Source organism: Choristoneura fumiferana, chromosome 14, assembly GCF_025370935.1.
Source record: "Choristoneura fumiferana chromosome 14, NRCan_CFum_1, whole genome shotgun sequence".
In the NCBI taxonomy this organism is placed as follows: domain Eukaryota; kingdom Metazoa; phylum Arthropoda; class Insecta; order Lepidoptera; family Tortricidae; genus Choristoneura; species Choristoneura fumiferana.
Genome location: NC_133485.1, coordinates 16,814,429 through 16,835,435, shown reverse-complemented (window position 1 = coordinate 16,835,435; position 21,007 = coordinate 16,814,429). Strand labels below are relative to the sequence as shown.

General features: G+C 38.0%; 1 protein-coding gene across 4 annotated transcripts in view; it reads left to right on the top strand.

Annotated features, from left to right (window-relative positions):
* LOC141435320 (zwei Ig domain protein zig-8-like) overlaps nucleotides 1–21,007 on the top strand; it is a 283,174-nt gene that overhangs the window by 94,955 nt on the left and 167,212 nt on the right. For all 4 annotated transcript variants that reach the window (XM_074098025.1, XM_074098024.1, XM_074098027.1 and 1 more), the window contains exon 2: nucleotides 17,622–17,657. The gene's annotated coding sequence lies outside the window, so the exon portion shown is untranslated. The remainder of the gene's footprint in view (nucleotides 1–17,621; nucleotides 17,658–21,007) is intronic.

The following is a 21,007-nucleotide window of genomic DNA, read 5'->3' as shown; positions in this document are numbered from 1 at the left end:
ATATCCAACTGATGAGCAACATTAAAGGTTTGTTTACAAGATCTACGAGCGTTGGTACGGACAGACGGCGAGAAGAGACTTTGTTTTACTATGTATACATAGAAGACGTATATAGCCGAGGCGTATTTGTTCCAGTTGTAGCAGTTACAAATAAACGACCGAACAAACGGCGTTATTAAAAGATTCCCTTTGGGTACCCTAAAAATTTTAAACTATGCCAGAGATAATCATGAATTTGAAGCCTCTTTAATTATTTTACGATGTTCATAAACTCAACTCCAGCACGGGTATACTTCTCAAATCTTGATAGCGGTTTAATAAGTTTATTCGACAAAACTATGGATGCAAGAAAAACAAACGTAGGAAATGTTTTGGTAGTGAAGAGCTCATTCATCTATAGACTTTCGCTACCTAGAGGGCTCATTACCCTATTAGTTTTATTGCTTGTCTTACTCATCACACTACAGAACAAAAAATTGATGCTTGGCGGTAGAATTATTTCGCATGTACGGTCAAGGAAACTGAATCACGTAGGGGAGACCGAGACGAGTTATGACAGAGGAGAGTAATGACAACCTCAATTTTTGCAGCCTATTAACTGCAGCAAGCTCGCAACAAGGCGCGTTTTCTAGTTCGAGACTTGAACTATAAAACGCGCGCTATTTCTATCAGTTAATAAGTCACTACTCTCCTCCTGACCTATTAACTGCAGCAAGCTCGCAACAAGGCGCGTTTTCTAGCTCGAGACTTGAACTATAAAACGCGCGCTATTTCTATCAGTTAATAAGTCCAAAAATATCGACTCTGTCACTACTCTCCTCCTGACCTATTAACTGCAGCAAGCTCGCAACAAGGCGCGTTTTCTAGCTCGAGACTTGAACTATAAAACGCGCGCTATTTCTATCAGTTAATAAGTCCCAAAATATCGACGCTGTCACTACTCTCCTCCTGACCTATTAACTGCAGCAAGCTCGCAACAAGGCGCGTTTTCTAGCTCGAGACTTGAACTATAAAACGCGCGCTATTTCTATCAGTTAATAAGTCCCAAAATATCGACGCTTTCACTACTCTCCTCTGTCACAATTCTTCTCGGTCTCCACTCCGCTATGATTTCTATGTGTATGGGATGTAAAAACTTGACATTAGTAGCACAAAGGTTCCACCCTGGTACCTGATTCAGTTTCATTGACTGTACAATACAACCAGAGCCCGTATTGTCTAACGCGCTGACGTTCATTTTCGCATTCATCATCTCTTTCTATCCTCATCTTATACCGTATGATAGAAAGAAGCGGTGAAAACGATTGGTATTCCAAGTGCATTAGAATGCTAATGTCGCTTGGGATTCGTCATTTTTCTCCGTTCTCCTGAAGATTCAAATGAGAAAGAAAAATAATAAAAAGAACCGCATTCAAATTGGTCCACCCGTTTAAGAGCTACGGTGTCACAGGCAGACACAGAGACAGACAGGCACATAGCGGTCAAACTTATAACACCCCTCTTTTTGCGTTGAGGGATAAACAAGTATCATTTGTTTCGAGTTCCGTACAACAGGCAGCAGACTTTAAAAAAATAACTTAACCTAACCTAACTAACTTAAAAAAAGTTAAAAACCTCCGACATTGTCATTTAAAAGTTCAATATCGCAAAAAATAAATTTATTCGAATTTGATGAAGCTAAGAATCTCCACAAAAAACTAGTTTTCATGAAAAAAAAAATCGCAGCAATATCAGTCTACCCGTTGGAGAGATATGATGCCACACAGACATACAGACATTGTGGTCAAACTTAACACCCCTCTTTTGCGTCGGCTCTTAAAAAATATCTAACAGATTTCTATTCTAACCTTTCAATCAATTATACGTCATTGCTATTACAACGAATATTCAAAGCTTCTATTTTCATATCAATTTTATATTTTTCTGCTTCAATACGGCCGCAAAGTTCAACGCACGCTTCAGAAATTCTTTCAACGTTTTGTCCAATTGTCGTGCGAATATTTTCGGCTGAAATGAAACGGGCGTAAACAAGCGCTTTGATACGCTCCCAGAGGACCCCTAAAAAGAACTTTATTGTCAAATTTGTAAGCTATCCCAAACCTTCGTTACTCTAGTTATTCCGCGGAAACTTTTAACAATAGACACTCGGGAACTTTGAAAATTTTGTTAAAAATACCTAAACAACTTTGCTTTGAAACTTCGGTTTTTGTCGTCTTAACGGTTAAGTGTTGCGGAATTCTTAATATAAGTACAAAAATACTTTTGTTCTGTTGCGAGAGGTCTTAGGGGAGGGCTATTGTCAGATTTGTTTTGTGTGACGCCTCTCTGGTTTTAGATATTTTTAATCATCAGATCGTTAATCAGGAAGTGGTTGTTGTGATTTGGTTTAGTCATAGGTTGGAACTTTTCCATTTTTCAAAATACTTTAAAGATATGACAGAAATCACAATACCAACTTACTTTCACTTTATTTAGATGATATTTGTACGTTTGTGTTTCTGCGTTTATTTCAGCGTATAACATTTGTGCGTGTGTGTATTGTGTCTGATTAGTAAGATATATTTGAATAGGCCTATAATAGGACCGAGTTAAGATTACGGGATCGCGGTGGATGCAGAAAGCACAAGACTGGTCTGAGTGGAGGGAAAGCCTTGGGGGAGGCCTATGTCCAGCAGTGGACGTCTTTCGGCTCACATGATGATGATGATGATGATGCCTGCGACTCTGTTGGTTAAAAAATTGCGAATGCGACTAAGCGGAATTAAAACTATCCTAAGCCCTTCCTAGGGTCTCAAGGTTCGGCAATTTAAGCGCAAAGAGGTATCAGAGAGGCAGGTTGACTTTTATTTTCATATAATATTAGTGTACCAATGGATGAGATCATGAAATCTAAATATTAAAGCAAAGCTAACGAGACAAGATAAATTACGTCATGAGACAGAAGGGGAGCGAAATACTATTAATGACGTATCAGACAAAGATAGATTATATTACTTTGCTTTAGTAAAATTCACATGAGATAGACTTATTACTCGAGGTCAAAGTTGCGAGAGCTAGTTTACCCCATAGCGACTACTTTGATTATGTCATTAAACATTGTCATGAAACCAAGTCTAGTGCCAACTTCTCAAAACATAATTTACGCCGTGTAATTCCATTCCAGGAAGGATTACGGGGATGATGCGAGCTCTTAGACTATTCGCATCCCTTTTACGAGGTCTCAGTCCATTAACATAGTCGCATAAAGCCGCAACTAATACAAAGGTCGGGCGATACACAGTTTAAGTACAGTAAGAAAAGATTACAGCTAGTTCTCCTGGGATTGCGGAATCAGTTGCTGTATTTTGAGTTTCATTATGAAAAATAGAGGTCGATCGCTGGCCAGATTTAAATTGAAATTGTGTAACTAACATTTACATTATGGTTATTAAGCTAAGTTGTAAAAACAAAACATAATTATCATGCTGATATCTATATAATTATCATAGAGGGACATACTGCACTAGGTACTCTACCACTAAGTAAATGTTAAATGTTTTGTAAGAATGGGACACTGTAGGAGATGAAAACGTAATCAGTGTATTGCGAGACTAAATGAATACGAATCTTATGTTATTCTATCTATTTAGTTAGTTTTTAGATAATGTGCTCACTGAAAATCAGCGCCACGGCTTGCCGTGGCATTATGCTGAGTGGGGACCTATTTAGCGTCATGTATGTCTTTATTTGTATTATGTTTGTTCCTTTGTTTGTTTTTATGGCGTTAAATAAATGTATTTTTTTTCTTTCTTTCTATCTATTTACTAGTATGTTAACTATAACAACAGCCATAAATGCAATAAAAGGTACATATGTACAACATCGTTGCATCATAAGAGGCAAATAACAGCTATTCATTCATCATCTTCATCATCAGACGGAAGACGTTCAATGCTGAACAAAGGACTTGAAACTTGCATTCACCGGTTACTCGGAACTCACGATGTCGTTTACGATCTTCCACAACGGTTATCCTATTCTTCGAGCGATGTAATCCGCTCATTGCCACTTCAACTTGCATTTTTTTTTGTCGGTGACTTTATTTCTTCGACGAATTCCCGTATTCTGCATCCTAAACTATCCATTTAGTTCTGAAATCTATGTCATCATAGTGGAAATGTTCATACAAGACATCACATCGGTATCTACGTTGTGTAACCGTATTCTGTACACTATGACCGACAGAGCGGCCATTACATGCTTCCGCACAAAATGGCGGAGCAACAAAATGGCGACCGCACAACGCTCCGGAGCGTGGATTAAAATTCAGGAATACTGACTAATTCGTCTCTGATTGCAAATTACCATATTTGGTTTTGCTTTGTCTTTTTAAGTTCTTGGGAATATCTTTGCCGGTTCGTTTAAGAAATAAAAATACTTAATGACGAGGAAAAAAATTACGTTTGACTGAAAATAAACAAATATTGTGTGGTGAGAAAATTTCAAGTCATATTTTATAAATGATTTTAAAAAACAAAGAAACAACGCCATCATCATATTTTAGGCATTCGTGGCATTTTTGAGCGAGCGTTTTTAATATGAGAGGCTTGGATGACAGTCCCCACACAGACCCATTAGGAACTTCACACACCTTTGAATTTCTCCGCAGATGTGTACAGGTTTAGTTACGTTTTCCTTCACCGTAAAGCTCATGCTAATTTTTCATATTTATAATTTCGCACATCATCATCATCATCCCAGCTTATACGTCCCACTGCTGGGCACAGGCCTCCTCTCAGAACAAGAGCCCAATTTCGCACATAAATACCAAAAATCTTAGAGGTGCGGGTGCGAAGCCGAGCTCGAACCCACGAGCCTTTTTTTGAGAGGCCATAGAACAAAACCTTTAAGCTCCCCACGGAGTGTATGACCGCTGCTCCTCTTGTACCTCCGTTATTTTATCTTGAATTTGTTAACCGATTGATTCTGTACAGCTTTGCCCCGCTCCGCTTCAAGCGAAACAAACTTTTAAATTACCAACCATTACAACAAAAATGTACCTACATAACTAAGAAACAGAGGAGCTACTACGAAATTCGAAAATCGAAGTTCGTGTCGTACCGTTCCTCTCACTCTCGTTTTAGATAATATAAGCGCCAGCAGGACGGCAAGACACGAAGGTCCAGAAACGGCCAGAGGTTCTCGATTGCTATCGCCATCTCTATCCACCCTCGTCTGGCGCCGTGCGTGTGAGAGAGAGAAATACATACGATTGTGATTCCACGTGTGTAAGATAATAAACCTAGGTCAGTTTTGGAAAGTGAAAGATCGATGATAAATCCTGATTAATTTCATTCTACAGAGTTTCTAGACCTCATTTACCACAACAACCGCCCCTTTATTACATTTACCAATAGCTCGCTAAATTAACGAACTTACAATAGGTATTTTATGTCAGGTAAGCGCGGTAATCACTAAATTCTAACTAGCTATCATCATTATCATCCCAGCCTATATACATCCCACTGCTGGGCAAAGGCCTACTCTCTGAATAAGGGGGTTTGGGCCGTAGTTCCCAATCAGGCCCAGTGCGGATTGGGAACTTCATACTCACCATTGAGTTGCTTCGCAGGTTGAACAGGTTTCCTTACGATGTTTTCCTTCACCGTAAAGCTCGTGGTAAATTTCAAATGTAATTTCGCACATGAATTCCGAAAACCTCAGAGGTACGATCCTCTGCTTGAGAGGCCAACGGTCAAACCACTCGGCCCACCACGTTTTTTTTCTAACTAGCTATACTCCATTTAATTTATGGTTTGAATTAACAGTCAAATTGTAACACACGTATCTCAGTATATCGAACACAAATGGACTAAATATACCTACATAACTTACATGTACATTTATTTATTAGCAGTATTTCATCATCATCATCATCAGCCGGAAGACGTCCACTGCTGAACAAAGGGCCTCCCCCTTAGAACGCCACAATGAACGACAACTCGCTATTGCATCCACCGGTTTCCCGCAACTCTCACGATTTCGTCAGTCCACCTGGTGGGAGGCCTGCCAACGCTTCGTCTTCCCGTGGTCACCACTCGAGGATTTTTCTCCCCCAACGGTTATCTGTTTTTTGAGCGATAATACCCGCCCATTGCCACTTCAACTTGCATATTTTTCCAGCTATGCAGACTTTAGTTCTTTGACGAATTTCCGTATTCCGGATTCTATCGCGCGAAGAAACCCAAACATAGCTCTCTCCATAGCTTGTTGCGTGACTCTAAAAGGCCACTCTAAAAAGCCTATAGTCCAAGACCACGTCTCAGCGTCATAAGTCATCACTGGCAACACACACTGGTCGAAGACTAGTCTTCAGGCAGGCTGGTAGCGGTATTTATTATGTTTTTATTATAGAAGTTAACACAATATTAAATAATTTCGTTGTTTCATTTAAAAACATGTGCAAATTTTACCGTTAAGTTTCAAATTTTGAAATAAATGAAGTACTCGTATAGCTTGTAATTAAGTGATACAACCCCGAGTTCAAAGTCGGAAATTTGCATACAATTTTGCCACTTTTTTAAATTAGACCGCGAAAGACCGTAAAAGTCCCGATGTATGCGGAATTATATGAGCGCTGTAAAGAGCTTAGCAACCATAAGGGTTGGCTCCACACTTACATTTTTATGCGGAATCCCTTGTACTGGCTGAATTAGAAAATTCCGAGTAACGTTCAAAATGAGTTATGAAATGCTCGAGGTCGAGATCATTTGTGAAGAATCTTTTGTACTTTCGCGGAGTTTCCGCTTTTACAATTGAGAATTGAAGTTTGGGAAATATAATTAATTGGTCGTTTTTCATTCGGAACTAAAGTGATGAAAATTAAGTTTCTGAAGTTTGTAAAGTGAAAAAATTTCCAATGCTAACTTGTTCGCTAAACGAATAGATGGAATTATTTTCAAAAGATTTATGCACACGTATATAGAACCTATAGGTACACAATCTGTTTTTATTGCAAAATAACTATGTGTTCCACAACTAAATAGCGGTGAGAAAGTATCTTATTCTTTGAAGTGACGGAGCTTGTCACCAACACATTAGACTATTCGTCAAATTTCTTGATTGTGCTTACAAATTAGCCACGTTTATTGCGCCACATTATTGACTTAAATTTGTCTTTACCTATCTACTGGATAAAAACCTTTTATTTTATTTTTTTCGGGGAGAAAATGCAGTTACGCGTTCCGCCCGGAGCAGAAGGCCCCGGCCTACCCACTAAAAACTCCCCGGAATTTCCGCCTCGCCGCATAGCGGCAGGACCACAGGAACGCTTGTGGCTTACTTCTGCGACCCTGCCAGCGGCTGTCACCATTAGGCGACCCACCTCGAAGACGCGCCATGATGGTAGGGCGCGTCTTCCTCCTCTGCCTCCGTCCCGTGGTTTCTGTGGCGGACTCCCCCGAGTCCACCACTGGAGGCTGGGCGTCAGGGGGCAACGCCCCGCGGCGGATCAGAAGGCTGGCTCCACCGCCAACCTCACCTTGGTCGCCGTCATTGCGGCAGTATTCGGCCTGCGAAGGCACGTCGCCGCCGACCTGGTCTCCTTCGGCGTTGCGGAAGCGAGTTGACGTCGTCCTCCCGCTCCCGCTCCGCCGCCTCCTTCTGCGACATGATGTCGTCGGCAAACACACAAAATGCCGCCCAAGCCTCTTCGCTTTCTGCCATTTTTTCAATAGCTTCTCCTCTCTATCCAGAATTTTATTTACCCACTCTCTCAGTTCTGCATCCCGTTTCTAGGTAAAAACCTCTCTATAGAGTCAGTAAGTAGCAGTTGAACAGTTTCCACTATGTAGCTGTGTGCACTCATCTTTAGGTACATCTGGCACACTAGCCAACCCTATCCCATTTATTCCCAACATCAGCCGGCAAGAGCGAGAACGAGAATTTTAACACCTTATTACGCACCATAGCTCGATGTCATTCATTTAGAATCTCGGGTCTCTGCTCGGCTCACGCTTGACAGCTTTTTTACTTGAGCCATAATGGATCTCCGAACGTAGGGTATAATCTTTCACACAAAACGCTTACTCGGCAATATACGAATCGATATCGAATAGGTACCCCAATAAATCCGTGGCCCGAATAGTCTTCGTAATATTTTTTGTTTTGAAAAATCGTATACAATAAAGGTATCTAGATAGCACGGACGGACCCGGGACAAATGGTTGAATGATCTGTGTCATTTGTCATTTCGTGGGAACAAGTCGGTATCTAGACATAAAAGATGTGTTTTTACCGGACGCAAGCTAAAAAATGTTGGGCTACAAAAAGACGACGGGATGTTGATTAAACGTCAGGCTTAAGTAGTGTCACTAGCTCAAAGTGAAAGGGTGGTTGTAATAAAATTTAAGTCGAAAAATCAATAAGTACCTATATCATCATTATCATTGTTAGGATCTTCTTTAAGAAGATTGGTTACGTATTAAGCCACTCGCGAGCGCATGATTGACACCGTCGGAGTTAAAGCTGTTGTCATGGCCGAAATCGGCCGAATAAGATCAACAATCAACATCGTTAGTTGAAAGATATCCATTGATAGATTATGCCTTCCCCGAAGGACACTGTGATGACTCATTGGCCGGACGAGCGGATGGCCAAGACGTTAGAGAACCTAACTACGAAGCTTGAGGTCCCGGGTTCGATTCCCGGCCGGGGCAGATATTTATATGAATAATACGAATGTTTTTTTTTCGGGTCTTGGATGTTTAATATGGTCTCGTAAGTATGTATTTATCTATATAAGTATATTTATCTATTGCCTAGTACCCATAGTACAAGCTTTGCTTAGTTTGGTACTAGGTCAATTAGTGTCAAGTGTCCCATGATTATTTTTTTTTCATTGGCGTGCAGAAGTTCAATTCCAGGGTAGGCAGCTTCATCCTTCAGACTCCTGCCCCCTATTTATACCACAAAATTTCATTTCGGCCTATTTACCCTCCCACGGCAGGGCACACGGGCCTCTTCTCAAAATTATGGGCTTCTTAGTTCTCACGAGGGGCCAGTGCGGATTGGGAATTTCATACACACCATTAAACTTCATCGCTGGTGTATGCAGGTGCAGGTTCCTCCACGATATTTTCTATTAACGTGAAGCTCATGGTAAATGTCTAATGTAATTTTGCACATGAATTCCGAAAAACTCAGTCGTGTGAGACAGAGTTATATAAGTGTATAACTCTGTCTGTCTGTCTGTTACCTCTTTACGATTAAACTGCTAACTTGATTTAAATAAATATAGTAACTATGAACACATTTTGAGACCCTGAGAACGACATAATAGAAAATTTTCATCCCGTAAAATTGCATAGTTCCCATGAGATAGCGACACTACTACAGGTCATATATAGGTATATGTACGACTAGAGTTTTACTGAGCCGCCATTCTGTCACCACAATCGAGCTAGATACCTCATTAAACAAGTTACGACTGACGGGACATTCGTCTTCACGGTTATCCCCACCCCTTTAGGTTTACCCTCTCCCGCTTCCCCCTCACCTTCACATTATTTAGGTGTGACAGACAAGGCTTTATGTTGAGTCTAGGATTCCCAAAAAAATTCGTATTCAAAAGAACCTTAAAGTTCGCAGTTGCAAAATAGTATTTGTTTAATGGTTTACTAATGTTTCGGCGAATAACGTTTGGCAACCTGTTTCATTTCGCAACTTTTCATTTCCCGACTGTTTAATATTTCTGAAACTGTAAATATTTCAGGATTTTTATAAAACTAACCTAACCTAACCTAAAGGGTTCTACACGATGGCCCTGAAATAAATCCTGAAATATTTACAGTTTTTGAGTTTGCGAAATGAAAAGTTGCGAAATGAAACAGGTTGCCAAACGTTACGTTGCGAAAAGGCAGTACTCGTTGTTTAATATTTAACTGTTTGAGTATAGACACGCTAGTCCAATGAGTTCAGCATATTCTGAGCATGCATCTCCAGCACCACATTGCCAGAGAAATCTATGTTCGATCCTGAATCTTTGACTCCATGTCGCCGCTTCATATAAAAAGATGGGAACACCAAGCTATCATTTAATAATATTGTAAATCTGTTTAAAAAAATATACCTCGTTGAATTTCTTGCCGGATTCTTCTCAACAGAGGTAGATTTTTTTGACATTCATAAGTGCTTGTTATAGCCTAAATTGAATAAGATATTTTGACTTTGACTTTGACTTCACTACGCGTATTTTTCGTTATTTGACGGTCTTTCTGACCCAACCTGCACGCAGCTGACCAGGTGATAAAGCAGTGTCGTTTTATTTTGGGGTCAGTTCAGTGTAAAAATTCAAAATGTATCCGAAGATAAAACACCAATATTATTTCTAAAATTGTGGTTGAACTCCCCGTTCCCGTAGCCTACAATAGCATTCCACTTTTGGGCTAAAGATTTTACTTCTCCCAATTTTCCATTCAGAGCATACTCGAACCAATCATCAGCCCATTCCATGATTTCTTTTAATATCCGCCCATGCTATTGTAGTCACCATAGAAACGCTACTGACATGTCCAAGTTATTTTTTCTTCCTCTCTTAAAACCTCTAATTGGCTGGCTGTTTCGATATTTGAGCGAACTTCCTTGAACCATACAAAAAGCGTTTCCGGATAAGGATAACATGCAATTTTTCACGGGACCCAAAACTAACCTTTTACCAATGGATTTCCCTGATTTGTCCTTGAAGGGGCCGTCATGATTTTTCATTTTTGCAAAAAAAGGTCGTCCCTCCATTGAGATTTGTAGGTCCTGTCCCTTCCTATATTCGAGGAAATGCGGGGGAGATGAGTTGATCGACTGACAGTTTTTATAAGGGTACAAAAACCTACTATTGGGCGTTCAGGGATGAGATTTATATTTGTATGATTGGTAAATAAGTAGGCACCTATGTGAACACATTTGACCTGATTAGATTTTTTCTGCTTCTTTGCTTTTTTCTTAATAAAACTAGGATTAGGTACTATTTCATTATAAATTTAAATAATAAAAATGATGAAATCTGGTAAGGACCTGATTTACATGAAGAAAAGGGATTAGGACTGATACTTTTTGCAGTACTAATAGAAACCTGCCCTTGTAACCTTACAGAACAAATATATTATTACAAAATTTCACAACGATTCACATGTCATTTAACTTCACCAACTTTATAATAAATAGAAGTGCGGTAATTCCTGAGGCAATTGTTTCAGGGTTTTCGATCTACACGCTGACAGGATGACAATCGTTAGCTCGCCTTCGACTACAGGCTGTCAAGCATGACACACATGGCAACACTGGCGTTACATGTGTATTATACTCAAGCCCAAAATTAGGCGAACTGGATTGACAGTTGAAAATGTTACCAGACAAATAAAAAAAATTAGGCACAGGAATATTTCGATATAACCTTGTGTAGAACTAGAATGAAAATGTTTGTCACTTTGGACTTTATTCTCATACCTTTATGCCTGAAAACGACAAAAAGGATACAACAAAGAATAAAGTAACGAAAATTTCACAATAACGGAAATAGTACAAAGCAAGCCGATGGCAGTTAAATCGAATGACATATATGAAAGGTCAATAAATTCAAACGGCGGATGGCGTCGTTTCCGATGTTCAACATTTTTTTCGAAATCTTTCGAATAAAAGATCTCTCTTATTATTATTTTGTGTTGAGTTTTTTTCTAACATCGATATTAAGATTTTTATTTAATATAAATATTACAGCACTGGTGTAACTATGGCAAGTTGTTCGCCTAATTTTAGACTCGAGTATCTGTAAGTATAACCGTTCCTATCGTGAAAATTCAGATCACGCCACAAAACCAAAACCACACCCCTGTTTTAAGGGCCCCTATTACGATACAGTTGCATAAATAACTATTTCACTAAGTACACCTGTAGGTACCGATTATTACCGATTACAAAGCTTCCGTATTAATCCGACTGATTTTTATCATCTAACAAATATCAAAAAAAAAAAAGAAAAAAAAAACAAATATCCTATTTTCCATTTATACTACTACTTACTTACTAATATTATTACTTATTTGCTTGCACTGTTGTGTTTCGGCGTGGAGAGTAAGACAGCCGGTGAAATTACTGGCCCGTGAGGTATCCCATCTTAGGCAACGCGTCTGCAATACCCCTGGTGTTGCAGATGTTTATGGGCGGTGGTGATCTAAAAATCACTTATATTATAAATTATAAATGCGAAAGTGTGTGTGTGTGTGTGTGTGTGTGTGTGTGTGTGTTGTGTGTGTGTGTGTGTGTGTGTTTGTTACTCTTTCAAGCTATAACGGCTGGACGTCTACGATGGCTGGATGGATGGATGGATGCGAAGCCGCGGGTAAACTCTAGTATATAATTACACTTCTCGATAAATCTAATATTCAGATTTAATCATGACGTGAGTATAAACATTAATTCGATATCAACGATATCGAATCGATATCAATATCTAGTTCGCTCCCCAATGGGTTGTCTGAATGGTCAGTAAATAGGTACCATTAAATTAAGCTTAAATAATCCATCTAGATAGGAAAGAAATATGAACAACTCATTCTGTCGAAATCGGCCACTAAACCTTAGCACTTAAGATGATCTAGGTTGGACATGACGAATTAGGAAAATGGATATAAATCTTTCATTTCTCTCTCGATATTCTCTGCCGCTCTAGTCCATCTAGAAAGGGACGTGAGTAGTGGAAAAGCGAGTCACTTCTACTTGAGCTGATTATTTCGAGATGACAAAGCAGATAAAGTAGATGCCCGCGATATTCATTGCTCTGGGAAACTGGGACAAAATGCGAATGACTCAAAAATGAATTGGACGTATATAATAATATATTTTATAAAAATACTTCTCAAAAATAACATCAATTCATAACGGACTCACAGCGTCTTCTCAGACTTCATTTCCATACCGGATGCCATTTATGTCTTCTACTATCATAAATACTGTGGGTCTGAGAATGTTCTGAGAATATTATCCGCTTTAATATCGAAAAGGAGCAGTTAACTGCACTTTGGAAGTCTACTCGTAGTAAGGTTAGTATATTATGTATGTTCGACATTTAAAAATGGTTGCAACTATTTGTTTTAATTATTAATTTAGGAAATACGGTAAAAGCTCTCTCATTCTGAGAGGAGGCCTAGCAGTGGGATGGTTATGGGCCGAGATGATATAAAATGATTAAAATTTGTTTGTCACGTTAGTTGACAATTATCACACAAAATTTATAAATTAAAAATAATGAGAGAAGTTAAAATAAAAAATTATAGCTGTCAGTAATTCAAGATTCAACTATCGCTCGTTTGATGATTGGAAATAAAACCATTTACCAATTTCATAGAAAACAATGCAACTAAGTTGTATTGTGTGAAACGTATAAAAATGAAAATCAAATAAACAGATTTTTAAAATTTGCATTCAAATTTCCAGTCGGAGTGTACCGGCGCAAACAAATGCACCGGATAAACCGTCGTATGCAAATCCCATGCAGTACATGCACTTGTTCGTTGTACACTCTGAGAATGGAAATGATATGTTAATGTTATTGTTCTTAAATGTTTGCGTTCTTGTGATTTTTTTATTCACTATCATTAAACCTTTAATTTAACTTGTTTTGTAGTTCTTGTTAAATATTTTTATAGAGTAATCATCATCATCATTATCAGCCGTAGGACGCCCACCATTGGATATAGGCCTCACCCCTCCTATAGACCTCCAGTTGCATCATTTGGAAGCAACTGCATCCACTGTCAACTCACGGCTTTAATCAAGCCATTCGTCCATCTCGTCTGGGGACGTCCTACTCTTCACATAGCGATTCGCGATCTTTATTCGTGAATTTTTGGGCCTCAGCGGCCATCTCGTACATGAAATCAAAAACTGTCGTAACTCAAACTAAGGAGCTTTTTGAGTTAAGAAACTCAAAAGAGCTAAATTTTGAGTTACGATAGCTTTTGATTTCATGTACGATCTGTTTTCCGTGCAACTACTAATTCAACTAATTCACTTGGCTATGACGATGACGGGACAATAAGCCAATGTGTGTATAATAATCAAACACAAAATTCAATGTACGTAATACCTACGAGGCTACTTTGCCCCCACCCCCACTGGGTAACTATTCTTCAGTTCTGTATTTTGTTTAAATGTCTTGCAGGTCGAAGTCCCGGTACACTATACACTTCCCAATAAAGTGGCAACACTGAACTTCAATTTTAGCTTCGATATTTTCTTTTCTTTTCCTGTCAGACGCCGTACAGTGATAAGACAGAGTGCAATGATAATGATGTGGTAAAAATACAGCAAACGCCTCCTAGTATGAATTATGAATTAAATTAAATTCAGTAGCATAGTTACCCAAACGCCGGGTAACATTGCTCCTAAATTAAAGTTTAAATATATATATTAAAAAAACATTATGACGTAGTTTAAGCAAGCCTGCATGATAGTAGGGGTGATCTACTTTACAATATACATAATTATATGAACATACCACAGTATAATAATTTTTAAAATAAAACAAAGATTACGAAATTTGGAGCAAAAATTGGTGCAAAGTAGCCTCGTTTTGCGGTAATTCAGAAATGCAGTGCACACTGCCTTGACCAAATTTGGTCAAGTAGAGTAAGTATTGTCCGTGGCAAAAGTATCAGGCAACCCTATGGGATTCGATTGGTTACGAGTCCATCCATTCTAGTCGTTCCCTCATGACTGAGGATCGTGGTTATCAGCGGACGGTCTACATTTGGATAGGATTATTTGTTCCCATCGGCTTCTGTCCATGTCAGCACTGACGAAGGAGCTAAACCGTCGTGGTAACGAGTATAAGACCACTGTTACTGTTACTCGCCCACAGAATCCGAGACAGGTGAAAAATATCTACCCCGAATCGCTGACTCGTTATATGTCTCGCTTCCACACCAAGATAAGGTCAACTCGCCATATTATCTTTGCACCCTTGCAATCCTGGCTTTTCGTAGAAAATATTTTTCGCAAATGATTCATTTGCCAACCGTTTCATTTGGACGAACATTTTTTTATCGAAAGTGTAAACTATTCGGGATATAGTTAGGCTTGTTACAACAATCCAGAAATACTTGAAACGTTCATATGAAACAGTTGGGAGATGAACCATTTTAGAAACATATTTTCGACGAAAAATAAGAGAGCCCCTTGCAACAAAATAAGAAGTCCCGAAGAATTAACACGTTTATTGCCGTATATCAAAACAGAACAATAAAACTCTGTTTATGCATCGTAACGCATTTGCAAGCGAATGGTCCCATGTCAAAGCGGTTTATGCAAATTCAGTTTGTCCCCACTCCGGGGTTTTGCCGGATTTATGCCTCTTACATCCCGGGACTCTTGCCGAGAGGCAAGAAGAGTAATGTGTTACAACGGCAAGTCTTTATCTCGTTTCTTGCTCGAATTCGTTGGGCATGTCGGAATTGGGCTGGGTTTTAGGATTGAATCACTCACTGTGTTTTTTGAAGATTTTGTTACATTCGCACGGTATGCGTTCGACTAAACATTACATAGTGGTGAATTATAATTATCTGTATTGCATTCCGAATCATTAACTAACAGCCCAATCTTTTTGTTAGCGACGCGCTCATGTTTATTTTAATTGTTGTTTTTTTTAAGAGGGTAGTGTTTTAGGCATACCCGCCGATTTTTTTGTGCCGGCGCCATCTTGCCAGTCGTCTGTTAAACGTGAGCTTGGCCGCACGGCTACCTTGTTGTTACCTTGTCGCATTAAATTAAGTGTTTAAACAATCTTCGCCTTTTTATCTACGCCCACCATCAAGCATTCCCTACACTTTTAATCCAGAAAGCTGATTTTGAAATTCCGCTGGATAGGGAGTTCATTACTTAATGTTGATTTTTCAAGCTATTTTAGTACCTAAGTCGTTACTAGAGCAGAGCAGCTATAAACTTTTTAAAATTGTATTTCATTTTTGTCTTAACAGGAAGGCAAAATATATTATACGTGTTCCAAGTGCTTCTTCTCAGAGTGAGAGGGTCAAGGCTACCGTTATTAAATAGCTATCTGAAAACAAAAGTTTTCGAGAAGGCTCGTGATAATTTAAAATAAGTATAACTTCGCTCGAAAATTATGAAAAGTACCATAGAAGTGCCACTCGATCGTTTGCGCGAAAGGCGATAGCTGAAACCACTAAGCTTCCATTTTTTTTGGCAAGGAAAAAGTTGTGTTCATTTTCTGTATGTCCATGGTAACATAGAATTGCAAACGTAAACAGATCCTCGCGTTTAATGATGTGCGAATGACATTGAACCCGGGTGTGGTAAAGCAATTTACAGGTCGAATAAACAATTGTGTTTGTACACCGTACGACAAGCTAATATAAATACCATACAAGTTCAATGTACCTTTAGTGCGACTTTTTTTGATGTATTACGTACAGTACTAAGTTTTTTTTATTTAAAATCAGGTTTTCTAGCAATGGTTCTTAGACATGTTTATGAGGATATTGAACTTTGAAGTGACAAAGTCGGGGGTTTTCCACCTTTTTAGGGTTCCGGAGCCAAAATGGCAAAAACGGAACTGATCAATGCTAGAAAGCTGTAATTTTGCACGTTTATATAATGTAAACTATGCTGACAAAATGGTACAATAAAAAATTCTTAGAGTACCTCCGATAGACGTAAAGTGGGGGTGATTTTTTTTCCTCATCCAACCCTATGGTGCGGGGTATCCTTGGATAGGTCTTTTACAACCATTACACGTTTGCTAAGACGATTTTTCGATTCAGTGATTTGTTTTCGAAATATTCTACATTAAAGTGCAAATTTTCATTAAAATTGCAAAAAATTCATAAACGGTTAAGTTTGCTTGAGAATTATTATTAGTTTAAGAGTAAATAGCAGCCTAAGTTATAAAATATACCTAAACTTGGAAGATTCCGTATAAAATACGAAACCCTTAGAAAAATATTACTCAATTTTTCGTAATGGCTACGGAACCTTATTTTGAGCGTGTCCGAAACGCTCTTGGCTGGTTTTATTGGTTAGGTTAGGTTATCTTTGATAAAAACTTATCGACGCCCTTTTGAGAGTCTCGAACTAAAACCATGATACCAAATTTCGTTACAATTGGTTGAGTAGGTACTTTTAACGGGAAAGCGTAATAAACAAACAAATATACTCACATTTTTATTTATAACAACAGTTATTGGTAAATAATTTTTGTTTTGGAAAAAATACTTTCTACCGTAGCTAGTATTGCGTCGTATTCTGTTCGGCAACGTAATACTTACGTACTTACTACAATAATAAACGTATTGAATTTTGTTGTTTTTTTCCGCCTTCATATCACTAACAACAAGAACGTTGTAAATAAAACGGAATAACATACAAATACAAACAAATACAAATATTATTTATTGCACACCAGAAATTGGTACAAAAAAAACTATATATTAGACATGCATTCAGGGTAGACAATATATAGGCGGTCTTATAGCTTAAAAGTAACATAGTGTAACGGATAACGAAAATATAAAGATTTACGGAAAGACAGAGTGTGTTATCAGTATAATTGTAACATTAGTACTTTTTTGTTGCAGGTTCCTAAAAAGTTATAAGAAGTCTTCATGAAAATTGTAAGTAACTGGTTTGACTTAAAATAACTATCTATCTTTGACTCGTACATTTATAAATTAAAATAATTGCATGTACCGCACTCTCAGATCAACACCGCACCAACTCAAAATAATACACCATTTTAATTTAGACCTTCCAGAAATTGGATTGTCTAAATTAAAATGGTCCATTATTCTGAGTTGATACGGTCTTGATCTAGGAGTGATACTTTGATTATCATAGAGATGTACTTAGGAATAATTTTACGTGCACGATAACGGATTTCTTTTCCTTTTTTTCGTTTAGTTTTACTTGTATGTTGTTTAATATTTCATAAAAGATTTTAATGGACGATACTTTTACTTGTTCCGTTGTTATTCAATTTTGCAAGTATAATCGATTAATCTCATCCATATTTGGTGGTCAGACTTGCTTGAAATGCAAGAAAACCTAGTCAATAAAAGACCAGCAGCTAACAGCCGACCTTCACTCGTAGGAGAGCAGTTGAAGAAGAAGAATAAAAAGACAGTTAGCAAACAAAATTTGTACTAAAAATAGGTAAAGCCGCGGGAAACTAGTTTCTGATAAAGGTTAATGACCATGGGTTTTAAAAGCTCATACATTTTATTTATTCTTCTCTAGAATAAAATATGCTTTGATAATAATACAGCAACTCTACAAACTCTGCCACTGACATCATGTTTATTCAACTAAAAATATTTTAAAAGTTCATGTTAAATAACTAGAAAACCTGAAATGTCTACCAGGTGTATTTACAATACTAAAGGAACATATTTTTTTGTCGCGCACTACGTAAAGTATCTCATTATTGAAGTAATAAACCTGTAAACAGATACATGTACCTACATAAATAATTAATTGTGTACATTCGACTTACAAAGACGTTAGTTGCAAATTCAGGACATTTAAAAGTGAACGTTCTTAAATCGACTTCAAGATTCAATCTTGTGCTTGCCCCAATTGTCTCTTAGGCCCTCTTATAACTGCCAAAACATTTCGCCTTAGAAAATATTTCACAAAAAAACGTCACCCACCTCAAACCTTTTCTAAGTACATAAAAACATTACGCAACTTCCGACCATATGATCAAAGTTGTAAGGTACTTTATCCCGCAAAGTCGGATAATATTATTCGGAAGAGGTTTATAGGGTAGTTATACAAGAAAAACTCCATTTAGAATGCTTAAGGATTCTCGAGTTTGTTTATACTTTTTTGGGGCCGTAAATTACTATGAAATATTTGGAAAGTAAAGGTGAAATAGTGTGTTCGTTGAAAATAAATATTAGCCACTGGACAAGAATTGTTATTTTATTCAGAAGATTTTTGGAGCTCCGGCTGGAAACCATTAGTGTTTTTATTAAGTTACTGATAGAAACAAATACGTTCTGTTAGTAACTCGACAGATCAGAGTATCTCTATCCGTTTGTTCAGCGATTCATCTAACCTCACATGGAAATTTTATATTAAATTTTCTCTGACTAACATCAGTTGTACTTTGCCGTCCCACAATGTCCAGTTATTGGTATGTAGTAAATAGCCCAGGAGATTGAGATAAGCATGAGTGACGTATATCTTGAGATGTAACTCCATTTCATACTTATCTATCATCATTGACGTCATACAAAAGCTTTAGACCACACCGGTGGGAATCAAGTTGTTGCTACATCACTAATGTCCGTCCAATTCCGATCACATCCGTAAACCTTCTACATCAGTGCCCGACTGGTTTACCGGAAACAAGTCAATAGCACTTGTCCCACCGCCGGCGATGAGCGAGAAGCGAGCAGAGCGAGTAACTAGAAACGAGTGGGCGAGCAGTGTAAAGCGAGTGTTCAAGCACGACGGGCGATTACTCGCTCTACTCGCTCGAGCCAGGCGGCCGCCAAACTAACAGCGCTAAGCGAGTATCGCTGAGCTAGTTTTATAGCTCAGCGAGTTTTATAGCTTTTGTCGCTGCGACAAATGATGTAACAGCGAGTTCTCGCCGGCGGTGTGAACCGCCAGCGATCAACTATTAATATATGTGTCTCTTTTACTCACACAGGATCTTATATCTTTTGTACGTTTCTTGAGCGAGAAAATAGTCGATAGCAAATCGTTTCCTCGCCCGCGGTGAGACAACTGCCTAAGATGGCGCCCAACTAGGGGCTGTCTTGTCAATTAGCTAGCAAAAACTACGTATCTAATCTAAATTGATGGGCTGTAACGTTTACCGCATCTCAAAACTAATATCTCATCTTACGAGTATCTATTAAAAGATCAATGTTTCTATGTTAATTAATAATTGTATACGTATGTATACCTACGTAATGAATATGAGCGTATATGATATTTTTGTGTTGCAAAAGTATATTTTTACAAGCGCTTATATAACTAACAATGTTCGTATGTAGCAAATGGGCCATTCTCTTAAAAGTTGTACCCAAACTTTTTTCTAGGATTTTGAAATTTTTATGTCATATCTACTCGGAAACAAGAGTACTATCGATTTTATTAGGTGATAAAAAGTGTCCAAAAATGTTGTATTCCATTCTGTTACCTTTCCCATATGTCGAGTTCATAAACTTATGAGCAACAATTTGATCAAAAATATCTGAACACGCTTCTACGCCGTTAACAATAATTAGATATTTTTGATAACATTTTTGCTCACTAATTTATGAACTCGACTGTACAAAAATTATATGCAAATTTCGGGACACTTTTTTTCACCTTTTAAAATCGATAGTACCTACTCCTGATTCCGAGTAGATATAACATAAAAATTTCAAAATCCCAGAAGAAAAGTTTAGGTACAACTTTTAAAAGAATAGCCCAATCATTATGAGTCAGTAAGTTATGGTTTATAAATTTGCAGATAATTTTTCGTACTTTCTATGATTTAATTAAGCTGAAAATTAGTAGGTATTTATCGTTGAATCAACTTGAAACTTGACGGGTATATAGTTTGGACAACAAAGCATAAGACATGCATTGTATATTCAGCAAAAAACTAAAATTAACTATTTTTTGTGGACTTATTAAGCTGTTGTGTAACTATTAGTGAAACTGTCTACTAACATCTAGCAACATGGTGAGCAGTTGTGTTGCTTCGAAGATGAACTCTGATTGAGTTCGATACGCGTCAGTGTAGTGTGGTGGTGGTGATAGGTGGGTTTGTGTGATTTGCGTGTGTTCTTACAGTGTGGAGGTGGAGGAACTGCATGAACACGCATAATTTGCGTAAACTTAGATATCATAAGGTTGCGAGTGAGCCAAAAAAATATTTTAGTTCGTTCGTTCGTTCTAAGAAGTAATTAGTTGAGTTTCCGTTTCAGCTTGGATTCAATATTTTTTCATTCAGTGCTGT